The sequence below is a fragment of the Trachemys scripta genome, chromosome 14, assembly GCF_013100865.1.
Source record: "Trachemys scripta elegans isolate TJP31775 chromosome 14, CAS_Tse_1.0, whole genome shotgun sequence".
Lineage (NCBI taxonomy): Eukaryota > Metazoa > Chordata > Testudines > Emydidae > Trachemys > Trachemys scripta.
Window position 1 is genome coordinate 7,365,588 of NC_048311.1, and position 13,371 is coordinate 7,378,958.

A 13,371-nucleotide genomic window follows, 5' to 3' on the forward strand; every position below is an offset into this window, starting at 1 on the left:
GAGCACTATGGGCTTCAGGCAGCCCCCTTGCCTCCGGACCCCAGCCGCCAGGCGGGCACTTCCCCTCCCGGGCTCCAGCGGCGCAGGGTCTGGAGGCACGGGGCTGCCCGAAGCCGGTAGCGTTCAGGCAGCCCAGCTCTTAAACAGAGCCAAAGAGTCGGGGAGGAGCAGAGCCGCCATTTTCCCGGACATGTTCGGCTTTTTGGCAATTCCCCCCGGACGGGGGTTTGACTGCCGAAAAGCCGGACATGTCCAGGAAAAAGAGGACGTATGGTAACCCTACATAACCCCAGTGAGGGGAGGGGTTACGGCCCCTGGCACAGCAATGTCTTAGGCATGTTGGTGCAATGCAAACACCTAGTGCAAACGTGCTGGCAGATGTGAACTAGGACTGGCACCCAGTGCAGCTTATCTCAGATGGAGGGGGCAGGAAATGGGGAAATACCCCCTCCCCTCTCTTCCCCACTGCCCCGGTCTCATTAGCAACAGTTCCTGTTCCCCCCAGTACTCAGTTACACCTTCCAGCATCCCCCACTGCCCATCCCCCACCCTCTGAGCCCAGACCAGACACACTGCCCGTGTCCTGGGGAGGGACTGGGCTCGGCGAGAAGAGGGGCTGGCTGTGGGGTTTGCCTGGAAGAAAGGGGATGCCTGTGGGGCTGGTCAGCATGGAAAGTCCCAGCTGTGTCCCCTAGGGCAGTGTGTGTGGGGCTAAGAGCACTGACCTGCTCTTAGCAAGAAAATAGCAACGCAGATTCCCACTACCCTGGACTCCTGGCACCCACCCTGTGGTGTTTAGATGCTGCATGTGATTATTAGAACTGAGAGCTCTGGCTGTTGGGAGTCTGAAAGGACAGGAAACAGGAAAGAGGGGGAGGAGTTTAGGAGGCTGGGAGAGTTACAGAGTGTGCAGCTACAGCTTGGAAAAGAGATTTCCGCTGTAAATAAAGTTCTGTTGATGTTTGTTAATACCTTGCCTGGTTGATACAATATTTTGGCGACGGGGATGGGTCTTCTGCCTCTGAACCCACCTGCACCCTTTCTGCAATACCCAGGTGAGCCTCCAATTGCTTTTACTGTCTGGATCCATATGTTTGAGACTTATCTGCTTGCAATCAGTGCTACAGAGATTTCTGAAGTAAGAAAGCGTGCTCTGCTAATCCACTGCCTTGGAGCAGAAGGGCAGCATATATTTTACACTTTTCCCCTTGCAGATGATAAATATGAGACTGCACTCACTGCATTAAAGAACTTTTTTGTGCCAAAAGTGAATGTAGTAGCTAATCGCTACAGATTTCGCCAGCGTGAGCAGAAACCAGGGGAGACTATAATGCAGTATATTGCTTCCTTGTGGAGTCTGATTGTAATTTGTGACTTTGGGAATATGGCAGATGAGATGATTAGAGAGCAGCTCATTGAGAAAACAACCGTGCTTCGTGTAAGAGAACGCTTACTTCTAGAACCACAACTTACACTAGAAAAAAGCAATAACCATTGCTACTCAGATTGAGTCAGCTACAGCTGAAGCCAAAATAATGAGCAAGGGTACAGGAGGCCCAGTCCAGGCTGTGACTCCTTTGCAGAAAAGTTCACTATCACTGCAGACAAACAATTGCAAAAGGGAAACTAATGAAAAGCCACTGAATCAGCAAATGCAAAATACAGTAAAAGCATGCTTTCACTGTGGATCCTCACAACATCTTGTAAGCTACACAGGATGTCCAGCAAAAGTAGCTCAGTGCAATCATTGCAAAAAGATTGGGCATTTTGTTAAAGTATGTCGCAGTAGCCAGTTCAATCAACAGGTGCATGCAGTTACAATACCAGATGTTATTGTGCTGAGTGTAGACAAAATCACTACTGCACATATTCCAGAACAGATAAAGTGCACTGTAAATATTTCTGCCATACCCTCAGGCAAATCACACTCTATTCAGCTAATGTTGGACACTGGCTCAGCAGTATCTATACTACCTGATTCCATCTATTTGCGTTACTTTAAAGATGTGCCTCTTACTGAACCCAAACTTCACTTGGTATGCTATTTGAAAAATCATATTCCAGTACATGGCTGCCTGCCAGCAATAGTTACTTTTGGTGATTGCTGTGTAACTGCGGAGTTCTACATTGTCCACAAAGGCACTCCTATCCTTGGCAGAGATTTATTAGCTGCTTTAAATCTCAGGGTAGTCAATGGACGAATTGATCTTCCTCAGCAAAGCACTCTTGTGGTACACACACCAGTTTCAGCTGGGACCTAACTCCAGGTTGAGGAGAAACTCGGCTGTGCTTATGGGTTTCTGCATAAAGTTAAAATGCGGAATAATGTGATGCCTGTACGACAGAAATTACGGCGCTTACCATTTTCAGTCAGGGAAGCTGTTTCAGAGGAACTTAGAAAACTTGTTCAAAAGGGTATTATTGAAGAGATTAATTCCTCGGAATGGGTTTCACCTATAGTAGTGACGCAGAAGAAGGGTGGAGACATTCGCCTTTGTGTGGACTTAAGGGAGCCAAATAAAGCTATTGTGATTGACAGCCATCCTCTTCCTCACATAGAAGAAGTATTTGCAGAACTCCGTGGAGCAAAGATGTTTTCTACTCTTGATTTGCAGAGCGCATATCACCAGGTTATGTTGCATGAAGATAGCAGAGACCTCATAGCATTTATTACACATCAGGGACTATTTCGTTTTAAATGTGTTCCATACGGTCTCGCATCAGCCCCAAGTGCCTTCCAAAAAATGATGTAATTGATTCTGAAGAATCAACATGTACTTCATTGCTATTTGGATGTTATTATTGTGTTTGGAAATACTACTGAGGAGCATGACCAAAACCTGCAGTCTGTACTAAACTGCATCAGCAAAGCAGGCCTCAAGTCCAAATGCAAATTTAGACAAACTGAACTCTCCTTTCTGGGGCATACAGTTTCACAGGCTGGACTAAAACCTGATCCAGTTCATATCCTGACAATTTCAAATGCTCCTCCTCCAATAGATTTGCAAACCTTACGTTCCTTCTTGGGTCTTACCTCCTGGTATGCAAAATTCATTCCCAATTATGCTTCTGTCATTGAACCGTTACGAGAATTATTATGGAGAAGTTCAACCTTAGTGTGGACAATGGATGCACAAGCTAGTTTCGAAAGGGATAGTCCAGTACTTGCACTATTCAGTCCCGCATTGCCCACAATTGTAACTACTGATGCTTCTGATTATGGACTTGGGGCTGTCCACACACAACTTCATGAGGACAAAACAGAGAGGACTGTTTGCTTCAAAGACACTAAGTAATACTGAGAAAAAATATTCTACAGTTGAAAAAGAAGCACTTGCTTGTGTCTGGGCTACTGAAAAATGGAGAACTTACGCGTGGGGCCGCACGTTCAAGTTGTGCACAGACCACAGCCCTTTGACAACATTGCTAACCACGAAAGAACTGTGAAGAGCAGGATATCATATTGCTAGATGGTCGCAAGACTACTCTCTTTCAATTATGAACTGGAATATAAGCCTGGAAATGAAAATGTGGTAGCTGATTGCCTTTCTCGCCTGCCTTTGCCTTCACCAGATGGTCCACCGGAGGATGAGGATGTAGTAGTTGCACTTATTACAAGCACTCTTACTGCAGTTACAAGAGAACAATTTCAAGCTGCTTGTTCAGCGTGTCCAATTCAACAAAAATTACGGGAATTTCTAACAAAGAGATGGCCCAGTAACCTAAAAACCTTGACCCAGTTTTGCTGCCTTATTTTAGAGTTTGGGATGAACTTTCTTTGCTCGATAGCTGTGTGCTACGAGGTACCCACAGGCTACTTGTGCCAGAAGAATTACAGTCGAAACTCATATACCTGGCACACGATACTCATCAAGGAATTGTCAGAACCAAACAACGACTACAGGATCTGTATTGGTGGCCAGGGATGGACTCTCAAACTGAAGCACTCATAAAATCCTGTGTCACTTGCCAAATGCATGACAAGACAGCAGTGACATGTACCCCTTCATTACAGCCTGTTCCTCTTCCTGAATCTGCATGGGAAAAAGTGGCGATTGACATTGTAGGACCCTTTGATACTGCTCCAATTGACTGTCATTATGCCATCACTTTAATAGACTATTTCAGCAAATGGCTTGAGGTAGCGTTTACATCGCAAATTTCTTCTGCTACAGTAATTAAGTTCCTCTCTTCAGTTTTTAGCCGGGAAGGTAACCCCAAAGAACTGGTTTCAGATAATGGTAGTCAATTTACTTCCCTGGAGTTTGAAACTTTTCTAGCAGAGAGGAACATTTTACACAGGAGGTCATCCTTATATTACCCTCAAGCCAATGGGGAAATCAAACAGTTTAACAGAAGTTTGAAAGAGAGTTTGCAAACAGCTAAACTGGAAGGGCGGTTGTGGATACCCTTCACTACTGATTTCTTGCAAGCATACCAGGCTACATGACATGCCACAATGCAAAGATCACCCGCAGAGTTACTGCATGGGAAACAGCTGAATACTAAACTGAACATTGCTGGATTGTTAAAAGCATGACCTGATGCCCCAAACAAGGATGATGTGAGAAAGACAGTTGAACAGAACCAAGCAAAGTCTAAGGCTTTCACAGACAAATGGAGGGGTGCTAAGGAACCAAAGTTTGAATGCGGTTCCTTTGTTAGAATACAAAAACCTGGAATCTTACACAAAGGGGACCATAAATTCACAGCTCTTCTTAAAATCATAGAGAAGAAGGGACTTTACACCTATCGACTTTCTGATGGGTGGGTATGGAATGTTTCTTATCTTGCACCTGCCTATGCACCAAGAGGAGATTATGCCAACACCCAGTCTGCATTGGATGACTTCACAGTAGAACCAACACAACAAGACATAGCACTGGAACCGGGGCTTGAGAGACGGCCTGTCAGATTCAGACGACCACCTGCCTGAACTAAAGACTATGTTATGTAGTATCTACAGTGTTTTTTGTGTAATATTCTTGCCAACAGTATAGTGTCTTGTTTCATATTTGTTCCTGTGGTTAGAACAACAATGTTTATTTTAATTTGGAAAGTTTCTTAAGAGAGGAGGGAATGTCGTGTTTAGATGCTGCATGTGATTATTAGAACTGGGAGCACTGGCTGTTGGGAGTCTGAAAGAACAGGAAACAGGAAGGAGGGGGAGGAGTTGAGGAGGCTGGGAGAGTTACAGAATGTGCAGCTATAGCTTGGAAAAGAGATTTCCACCGTAAATAAAGTTCTGTTGAAGTTTCTTAATACCTTGCCTGGTTGATACAACACACCCCTCCCCTCACAACCTCTGTCCCCTGCCTCTATTCTCCCACCCAGTCTCCTGGCTCCTGTCCCTCCTCTCACTCCCCCTCTGCCCCACTGTTGCCTGCCCCTCTGCTCACCCCCCATTGTCCCCTGGGTCCCACAAGTCCTTTCCCCCCCATCCCCCTGGAGATCACACCTTCCCTTGCTCCTCAGCGGCTGCCCCTCCCCTTGTCCATGCTCTGCCACTCACCCATCCCCTCACCTTCCATCTGCCCTGCTCCTGACACAGCTCCCCTGATAATCTGCCCGGTCCCAGATGTCCCCTCTGAATAATGAGCAGCCATTAGGCATAGGCATAGTTTGACATATATATTTGGGGAGGCAGGGCCTGGCAAGGCTCAGGCCAGCTCTGTATTGCGGGGCCCAGGGAGGGAGCGCCAACTCCACCCCCACCCCTTGACTTGCCTCAGCAGGTCACCTCTGCTAGATCCTGCTCTTTTCTTTACTCCATCAGTCCCCTGAAGCACACCCCTCCCCTGACCCCTTTCTGCCATCTGCCACATGCTCCGTCCCTAACTCCCACTTCCCCCAAGGCACCCTGCCCCTTCTCTCACCTGTACTCTACCCCCCTGGCTCCCACCCCTTCCCTGACCCACTCTGCCCCAAACTATGAACACCCTCCCCTCATCCCCTGTAAGGATTTTTAGGGGGCCGATCTGACTAGAAGATTTCGGGGAGCCTTACAGTTTACCTCCCACTGAGTTCCCCCTTAAGCCCATCTGTCATAGCTGAAAGAAAGAAACTATCACACGAATATGATCCCACAACAAATTTTATTTACTAAAGGAGAGGGAAGGAAGGGAAGGGGGAATGGATTAAAGCTCTGGAGATTTGGAACAGAAACAAGCACATGCATTCACACTTAATACGTTAAAGGTGTTGTTCTACCTTTTTCCAGGTACTAGCGATGTAGAGGCTGCAGACTCTGGATCGACGAGATCGACGGTGGACACCAGCGGTGGATCACAGGCACCAAGGACAGGTAGGTGACCCTATCTTCAACCCCACCCTATCCCACTTTGCGTCATCTATGAGTGGAAGTCTGAGCTGACTAATCGGACTGAGTCCGCGCATGCAGGTCTGCTTCCCTAAAAGAAAATAACAAATCAACCCAGAACGTTTACTGAGTGGCTACTGCAGGCCAGTAACCAGTGTGGAAGAGTGTACCACACCACAGAGAGAGAGCATTGGACACTTGAGCCCCCAACAACTCGAGAGCCCTTGGCCCCTCCCCTCATCTGGCTTTATAGGGACCCATTGCTTAGCAACCACAGGTTCCCGCTTCTCCACTTTCCCGCCTTTTCTTGGCGTAGGGGAACACGAACCTAACACAACATGGAGGTTACCTTGTCCTTTTCCAAATCAAAATGGCCTCCTAATACACAGAACGCCATTTCTGCCGAGGAAGGACTGCTAGGCAGAGATGGCGTTCACCTTTCGAGGAGAGGAAAGACCCTATTCGGGCACAGACTGGCTAACCTAGTGAGGAGGGCTTTAAACTAGGTTCGACGGGGACAGGTGAGCAAAGCCCACAGGTAAGTGGGGAACATGGAGACCGGGGAGATGGGTCGGAAACGAGAGGGAGTGTGGGCTATATTGGCAGAGAGAAAGGAGAGTCAGGACAAAACTGGGAGGAAAGATCAAACCAGTATCTTAGATGCCTATATACAAATGCGAGAAGTATGGGGAATAAGCAGGAAGAACTGGAAGTGCTAATAAATAAATACAACTATGACATTGTTGGCATCACTGAAACTTGGTGGGATAATACACATGATTGGAATATTGGTGTGGATGGGTACAGCTTGCTCAGGAAGGATAGACAGGGGAAAAGGGGAGGAGGTGTTGCCTTATATATTAAAAATGTACACACTTGGACTGAGGTAGAGATGGCATAGGAGACGGAAGTGTTGAGAGTCTCTGGGTTAGGCTAAAAGGGGCAAAAAACAAGGGAGATGTCATGCTAGGAGTCTACTACAGGCCACCTAACCAGGTGGAAGAGGTGGATGAGGCTTTTTTCAAGCAAATAACAAAATCATCCAAAGCCCAAGATTTGGTGGTGATGGGGGACTTCAACTATCCGGATATATGTTGGGAAAATAACACAGCGGGGCACAGACTATCCAACAAATTCTTGGACTGCATTGGAGACAACTTTTTATTTCAGAAGGTTGAAAAAGCTATTAGGGGGGAAGCTGTTCTAGACTTGATTTTAACAAATAGGGAGGAACTCGTTGAGAATGTGAGAGTAGAAGGCAGCCTGGGTGAAAGTGATCATGAAATCATAGAGTTTGCAATTCTAAGGAAGGGTAGAAGGGAGAACAGCAAAATAGAGACAATGGATTTCAGGAAGGCAGATTTTGGGAAGCTCAGAGAGCTGATAGGTAAGGTCCCATGGGAATCAAGACTGAAGGGAAAAACAACTGAGGAGAGTTGGCAGTTTTTCAAAGGGACACTATTAAGGGCCCAAAAGCAAGCTATTCCACTGGTTAGGAAAGATAGAAAATGTGGCAAAAGACCACCTTGGCTTAACCACGAGATCTTGCATGATCTAAAAAATAAAAAGGAGTCATATAAAAAATGGAAACTAGGACAGATTACAAAGGATGAATATAGGCAAACAACACAGGAATGCAGGGGCAAGATTAGAAAGGCAAAAGCACAAAATGAGCTCAAACTAGCTACGGGAATAAAAGGAAACAAGAAGACTTTTTATCAATACATTAGAAGCAAGAGGAAGACCAAAGACAGGGTAGGCCCACTGCTTAGTGAAGAGGGAGAAACAGTAACAGGAAACTTGGAAATGGCAGAGATGCTTAATGACTTCTTTGTTTCGGTCTTCACCGAGAAGTCTGAAGGAATGCCTAACATAGTGAATACTAATGGGAAGGGGGTAGGTTTAGCGGATAAAATAAAAAAAGAACAAGTTAAAAATCACTTAGAAAAGTTAGATGCCTGCAAGTCACCCGGGCCTGATGAAATGCATCCTAGAATACTCAAGGAGCTAATAGAGGAGGTATCTGAGCCTCTAGCTATTATCTTTGGAAAGTCATGGGAGACGGGAGAGATTCCAGAAGACTGGAAAAGGGCAAATATAGTGCCCATCTATAAAAAGGGAAATAAAAACAACCCAGGAAACTACAGACCAGTTAGTTTAACTTCTGTGCCAGGGAAGATAATCGAGCAAGTAATTAAGGAAATCATCTGCAAACACTTGGAAGGTGGTAAGGTGATAGGGAACAGCCAGCATGGATTTGTGAAGAACAAATCATGTCAAACCAATCTGATAGCTTTCTTTGATAGGATAACAAGCCTTGTGGATAAGGGTGAAGCGGTGGATGTGGTATACCTAGACTTTAGTAAGGCATTTGATACGGTCTCGCATGATATTCTCATCGATAAACTAGGCAAATACAATTTAGATGGGGCTACTATAAGGTGGGTGCATAACTGGCTGGATAACCGTACTCAGAGAGTTGTTATTAATGGTTCCCAATCCTGCTGGAAAGGCGTAACGAGTGGGGTACCGCAGGGGTCTGTTTTGGGACCAGCTCTGTTCAATATCTTCATCAACGACTTAGATATTGGCATAGAAAGTACGCTTATTAAGTTTGCGGATGATACCAAACTGGGAGGGATTGCAACTACTTTGGAGGACAGGGTCATAATTCAAAATGATCTGGACAAATTGGAGAAATGGTCTGAGTTAAACAGGATGAAGTTTAACAAAGACAAATGCAAAGTGCTCCACTTAGGAAGGAAAAATCAATTTCACACATACAGAATGGGAAAAGACTGTCTAGGAAGGAGTACGGCAGAAAGGGATCTAGGGGTTATAGTGGACCACAAGCTAAATATGAGTCAACAGTGTGATGCTGTTGCAAAAAAAGCAAACATGATTCTGGGATGTATTAACAGGTGTGTTGTGAGCAAGACACGAGAAGTCATTCTTCCGCTCTACTCTGCTCTGGTTAGGCCTCAGCTGGAGTATTGTGTCCAGTTCGGGGCGCCACATTTTAAAAAAAGATGTGGAGAAATTGGAAAGGGTCCAAAGAAGAGCAACAAGAATGATTAAAGGTCTTGAGAACATGACCTATGAAGGAAGGCTGAAAGAATTGGGTTTGTTTAGTTTGGAAAAGAGAAGACTGAGAGGGGACATGATAGCAGTTTTCAGGTATCTAAAAGGGTGTCATAAGGAGGAGGGAGAGAACTTGTTCACCTTAGCCTCTAAGGATAGAACCAGAAACAATGGGTTTAAACTGCAGCAAGGGAGGTCTAGGTTGGACATTAGGAAAAAGTTCCTAATGGTCAGGGTGGTTAAACACTGGAACAAATTGCCTAGGGAGGTTGTGGAATCTCCGTCTCTGGAGATATTTAAGAGTAGGTTAGATAAATGTCTATCAGGGATGGTCTAGACAGTATTTGGTCCTGCCATGCGGGCAGGGGACTGGACTCGATGACCTCTCGAGGTCCCTTCCAGTCCTATAATCTATGAATCTATGAATCTATGAAAACTTAAACTCAACTTTGTATATGTATTGGTGTTAATAATTTGGCAAGATTAAACAGGGTTTAACTAACACCCCCTTGGCCCTGCCAACACCTGACCCTCACCTATTAGTGCCAGTGCCCAACCCTCCCCAGCACTCCAGTGCCTGTCCTCCTCTCACTCCCTGCCCCTCCTTACACATTCTTCTCCCATCCCCTTTGCTCTCCCAGCATCAGCCTGTCATCCCACCCCTCACTCTGCTGTCCCGACTCCCTCTTGCCCTCTCTGGGGCCTGCTTTCCCTTGCCCCTCTACTGACACCTGCCCATCCCCACCATCTCCTGCCCTTCCCCTGCCCCCCCAACTGCCCCTTCTCTCTTCACAGTTAGAAGGGTCCCTGACTCCCCTTAAAGAGCAACAGCCTCACAACACAGCAATTAACAGGGGTGCAGGTTGTGACGTTGTGCAGTCTATATGGTTTTATAAAAATATAAGTGAATATAATGTAACTGGGATATGCTTCATGCAAAAGGTCTCTTGTAAGGTATCATTACAAAGCTCATAATCTACTGAGTGTGATCACCCTATTTGTAGAAATGTACCACTCTTGTATCTAAAACTAGAAATATAAAACATAACTCTGAGGGCCTATTGTAATTATGTAAAGTGTGGGCCATTAAGGATGGTTTGGAATCTTGATGACTCCCATTGTCTGCAGATGGCTGTATTTACCTGTGAGTCTTCCTTGTATATGTGTGTGCTGGCAAGTGAGTAATGAAGTCTTGCAGTGACATGTGATTATGTCACCTGAACTGGAATCCATTTTTAATCTGGTGCTTTTCCAGTGAGGGAGGGGGGTGGAAACCCAGAGGGACAAAGGGTTCCCGCCTTATGCAAAAGATATATAAAGGGATGGAACAGAACAAAGGGGAGAGAGGAGCCATCATGAAGAATCCCCTATCACCTGAGCTGCATTAAGAGCTGTACCAGGGAAAAGAATTGTGCCCAGGCCTGGAAGGTGTCCAGTCTGAGAAAAAACTTCCTGAAGCATCTCTGAGGGTGAGATTATCTGTATTCAGTTTGATTAGGCATAGATTTGCGCATTTTATTTTATTTTGCTTGGTGACTTACTATGTTCTGTCTGTTACTACTTGGAACCACTTAAATCCTACTGTCTGTATTTAATAAAATCACTTTTTATTTAGTAATTTACTCAGAGTATGTATTAATACCTGGGGGAGCAAACAACTGTGCATATCTCTCTATCAGTGTTATAGAGGGTGAACAATTTATGAGTTTGCCCTGCATAAGCCTTATGCAGGGTAAAACGAATTTATCTGGGTTTAGACCCCATTGGGAGTTGGGCATCTGAGTGCTAAAGACAAGCACACTACTGTGAGCTGTTTTCAGGTAAACTTGCAGCTTCGGGACAAGTGATTCAGACCCTGGGTCTGTGTCTGGAGCCAGACGGGAGTGTCTGGCTCAGCAAGACAGGGTACTGGAGTCCTGAGCTGGCAGGGAAAACAGAAGCTGGAGTAGTCTTTGCACATCGGGTGGCAGCTCCCAAGGGGGTTTCTGTGATCCAACCCGTCATACAGGTTAATTTCCCTTTGATCCCAATGACCAGCCCCTGTCCCCAGCAATGACTTTGTGACTCTATCCCCAGTGGACGTGACTCTGGATCCAAACACGGCTCATCCCAAACTCGTCCCGTCTGAGGATCGGAAAAGTGTGAGACATGGAGACACACAACAGGATCTGCCCAACAATCCTGAGAGATTTGATGCTTATCCCATTGTCTTGGGCATTGAGGGATTCATGGGTGGGAGGTGTTACTGGGAGGTGGAGGTGGGAGACAAAACAAAATGGATTCTGGGGGTTTGCAGTGAAGCTGGGAGTAGAAAAAGGCCAAATTACCTATCCACTAAAAATGGATACTGGACAGTGTGGCTGTAGGATAGGGAATATGAAGCTGACACCTCCCCTCCAACCTCATCCCCGTGAGTGTCAGGCCCATGCGGGTGGGGATTTTCCTGGACTATGAGGCAGGCGAGGTGTTATTTTACAATGTGACTGACAGGTCCCATCTCTTCACTTTCACTGACACCTTCTCACTCCACCCTTATTTTTGTACTGATGCAATAGATGATGTTGAAGACACAGCTCCCCTGATAATCTGCCTGGTCCCAGCTGTCCCCTCTGAATAATGAGCAGCCATTAGGCATAGGCATAGTTTGACTTCTATATTTGGGGAGGCAGGGCCTGGCAAGGCTCAGGCCAGCTCTGTATTGCGGGGCCCCGGGAGGGAGTACCAACTCCACCCCCACCCCTTGACTTGCCTCAGCAGGCCACCCAGCCTGTCTGCTTTTTTTGGTCAGGGAGGGTGCAATCAAAAATTATAGCTCAAAGTGGAGGGCTCTGCTTAAAATGTTTGAAAATTGCTCAGGGTGCAGCAGGGGATAGCTAGGGGCTATGTGCAGAAAGGGGTGTGTTCAGGGGTTTCCTGCTGTGGGGTAGCTGCTGCAGGTCCCTGTCATGCACTCAGTCCCTAGGTGGCACAGTGGAAGCAACGTCTCCTTTTGTGGCTGTGTGTGTACCGGGCTAGGCTGGGCTATGCCATCCTGCATGGTCACCTTCGCCACCGGCACCCAGTGGTTCCAGGGTATCAAGGACTACACCTACCTGAGCCTGGAGGGCGCAGCAACCATTACTCAACCCACATGGGGAAACTGATCTGTATGCACAGAGCTCCTGGCATCCCTGCTTATCCCCTGCTCATCATTTGGATATTTCCTATGACATTTTTATAGTAATCCCTTATGAAGTAAGCGAAATAAACATTATAATATGTTTTGTTTTTGAAGAGTTAAAATCCATGTGCATTTTATATAAGAACCTGGTATATGGATTGTGCTAGCTCTTTTCCAGACCCAAAGTCCAGAGTTTGGTTAAGAGACCAGAGGCCTAGCAATAGTGATCAGCTAAGAGAAAGCTGAGGTAAACAAGATAACATTGCCTTTGCTAAGATATGCTTGGTCAGTAGAAATGCCAGATGTTGAAGCAATAACTGAATAATGTTTCATCCAATGTTTCAAATTGAACAAAGGATCCCTGTTCCTATTGTGTTTCTCCTGTAGGGAAACAGTCTTCCCACAGATCCAACCTTGAGTTTATGAAAAATTGGCACGTCAGTATAAGATATGGCATCTTTCCACCTCCCTTCCCAGGGACCAATGCCCTGCCTTGAGACACACAGAAGACAATCTGTATTATCATATCCTTTCACTGTTTCTTTGCTTTAACCCCTAGGAATGTACCTGTTGGACAATCAGAGGAGTTGCTTCATTCCTATGGACCCCAAATCAGAATTCAACATATGTATTTTATACTAATAACATTTTATCAAAGTATTAATTAAATGTTAACTTGCTAACTTGGGACCATGGGCGGAGACATTATGTAACCTTTTAACCATTGGCTAATGTGCTATCTTGTCTTGCTGCAAAACCTATCCCGGGGTGTGGAACTGCCTACCCCGTCACTTTCCCCCGCCCATGGAAA

The 13,371-nt window shown here is 45.9% G+C and overlaps 1 long non-coding RNA gene across 2 annotated transcripts; it reads left to right on the forward strand.

Moving 5' to 3' along the window:
• The first annotated feature begins 1,011 nt into the window (after positions 1–1,011).
• Positions 1,012–13,164, forward strand: LOC117887220. Of its 2 annotated transcripts, none has more exons than XR_004648133.1 (3): positions 1,012–1,055; positions 6,221–6,304; positions 12,948–13,164. It is a non-coding gene; the product is annotated as an uncharacterized LOC117887220 (long non-coding RNA). The 2 variants fall into 2 exon arrangements; XR_004648132.1 differs by having other exon boundaries at positions 13,120–13,162.
• Positions 13,165–13,371: the final 207 nt, after the last annotated feature.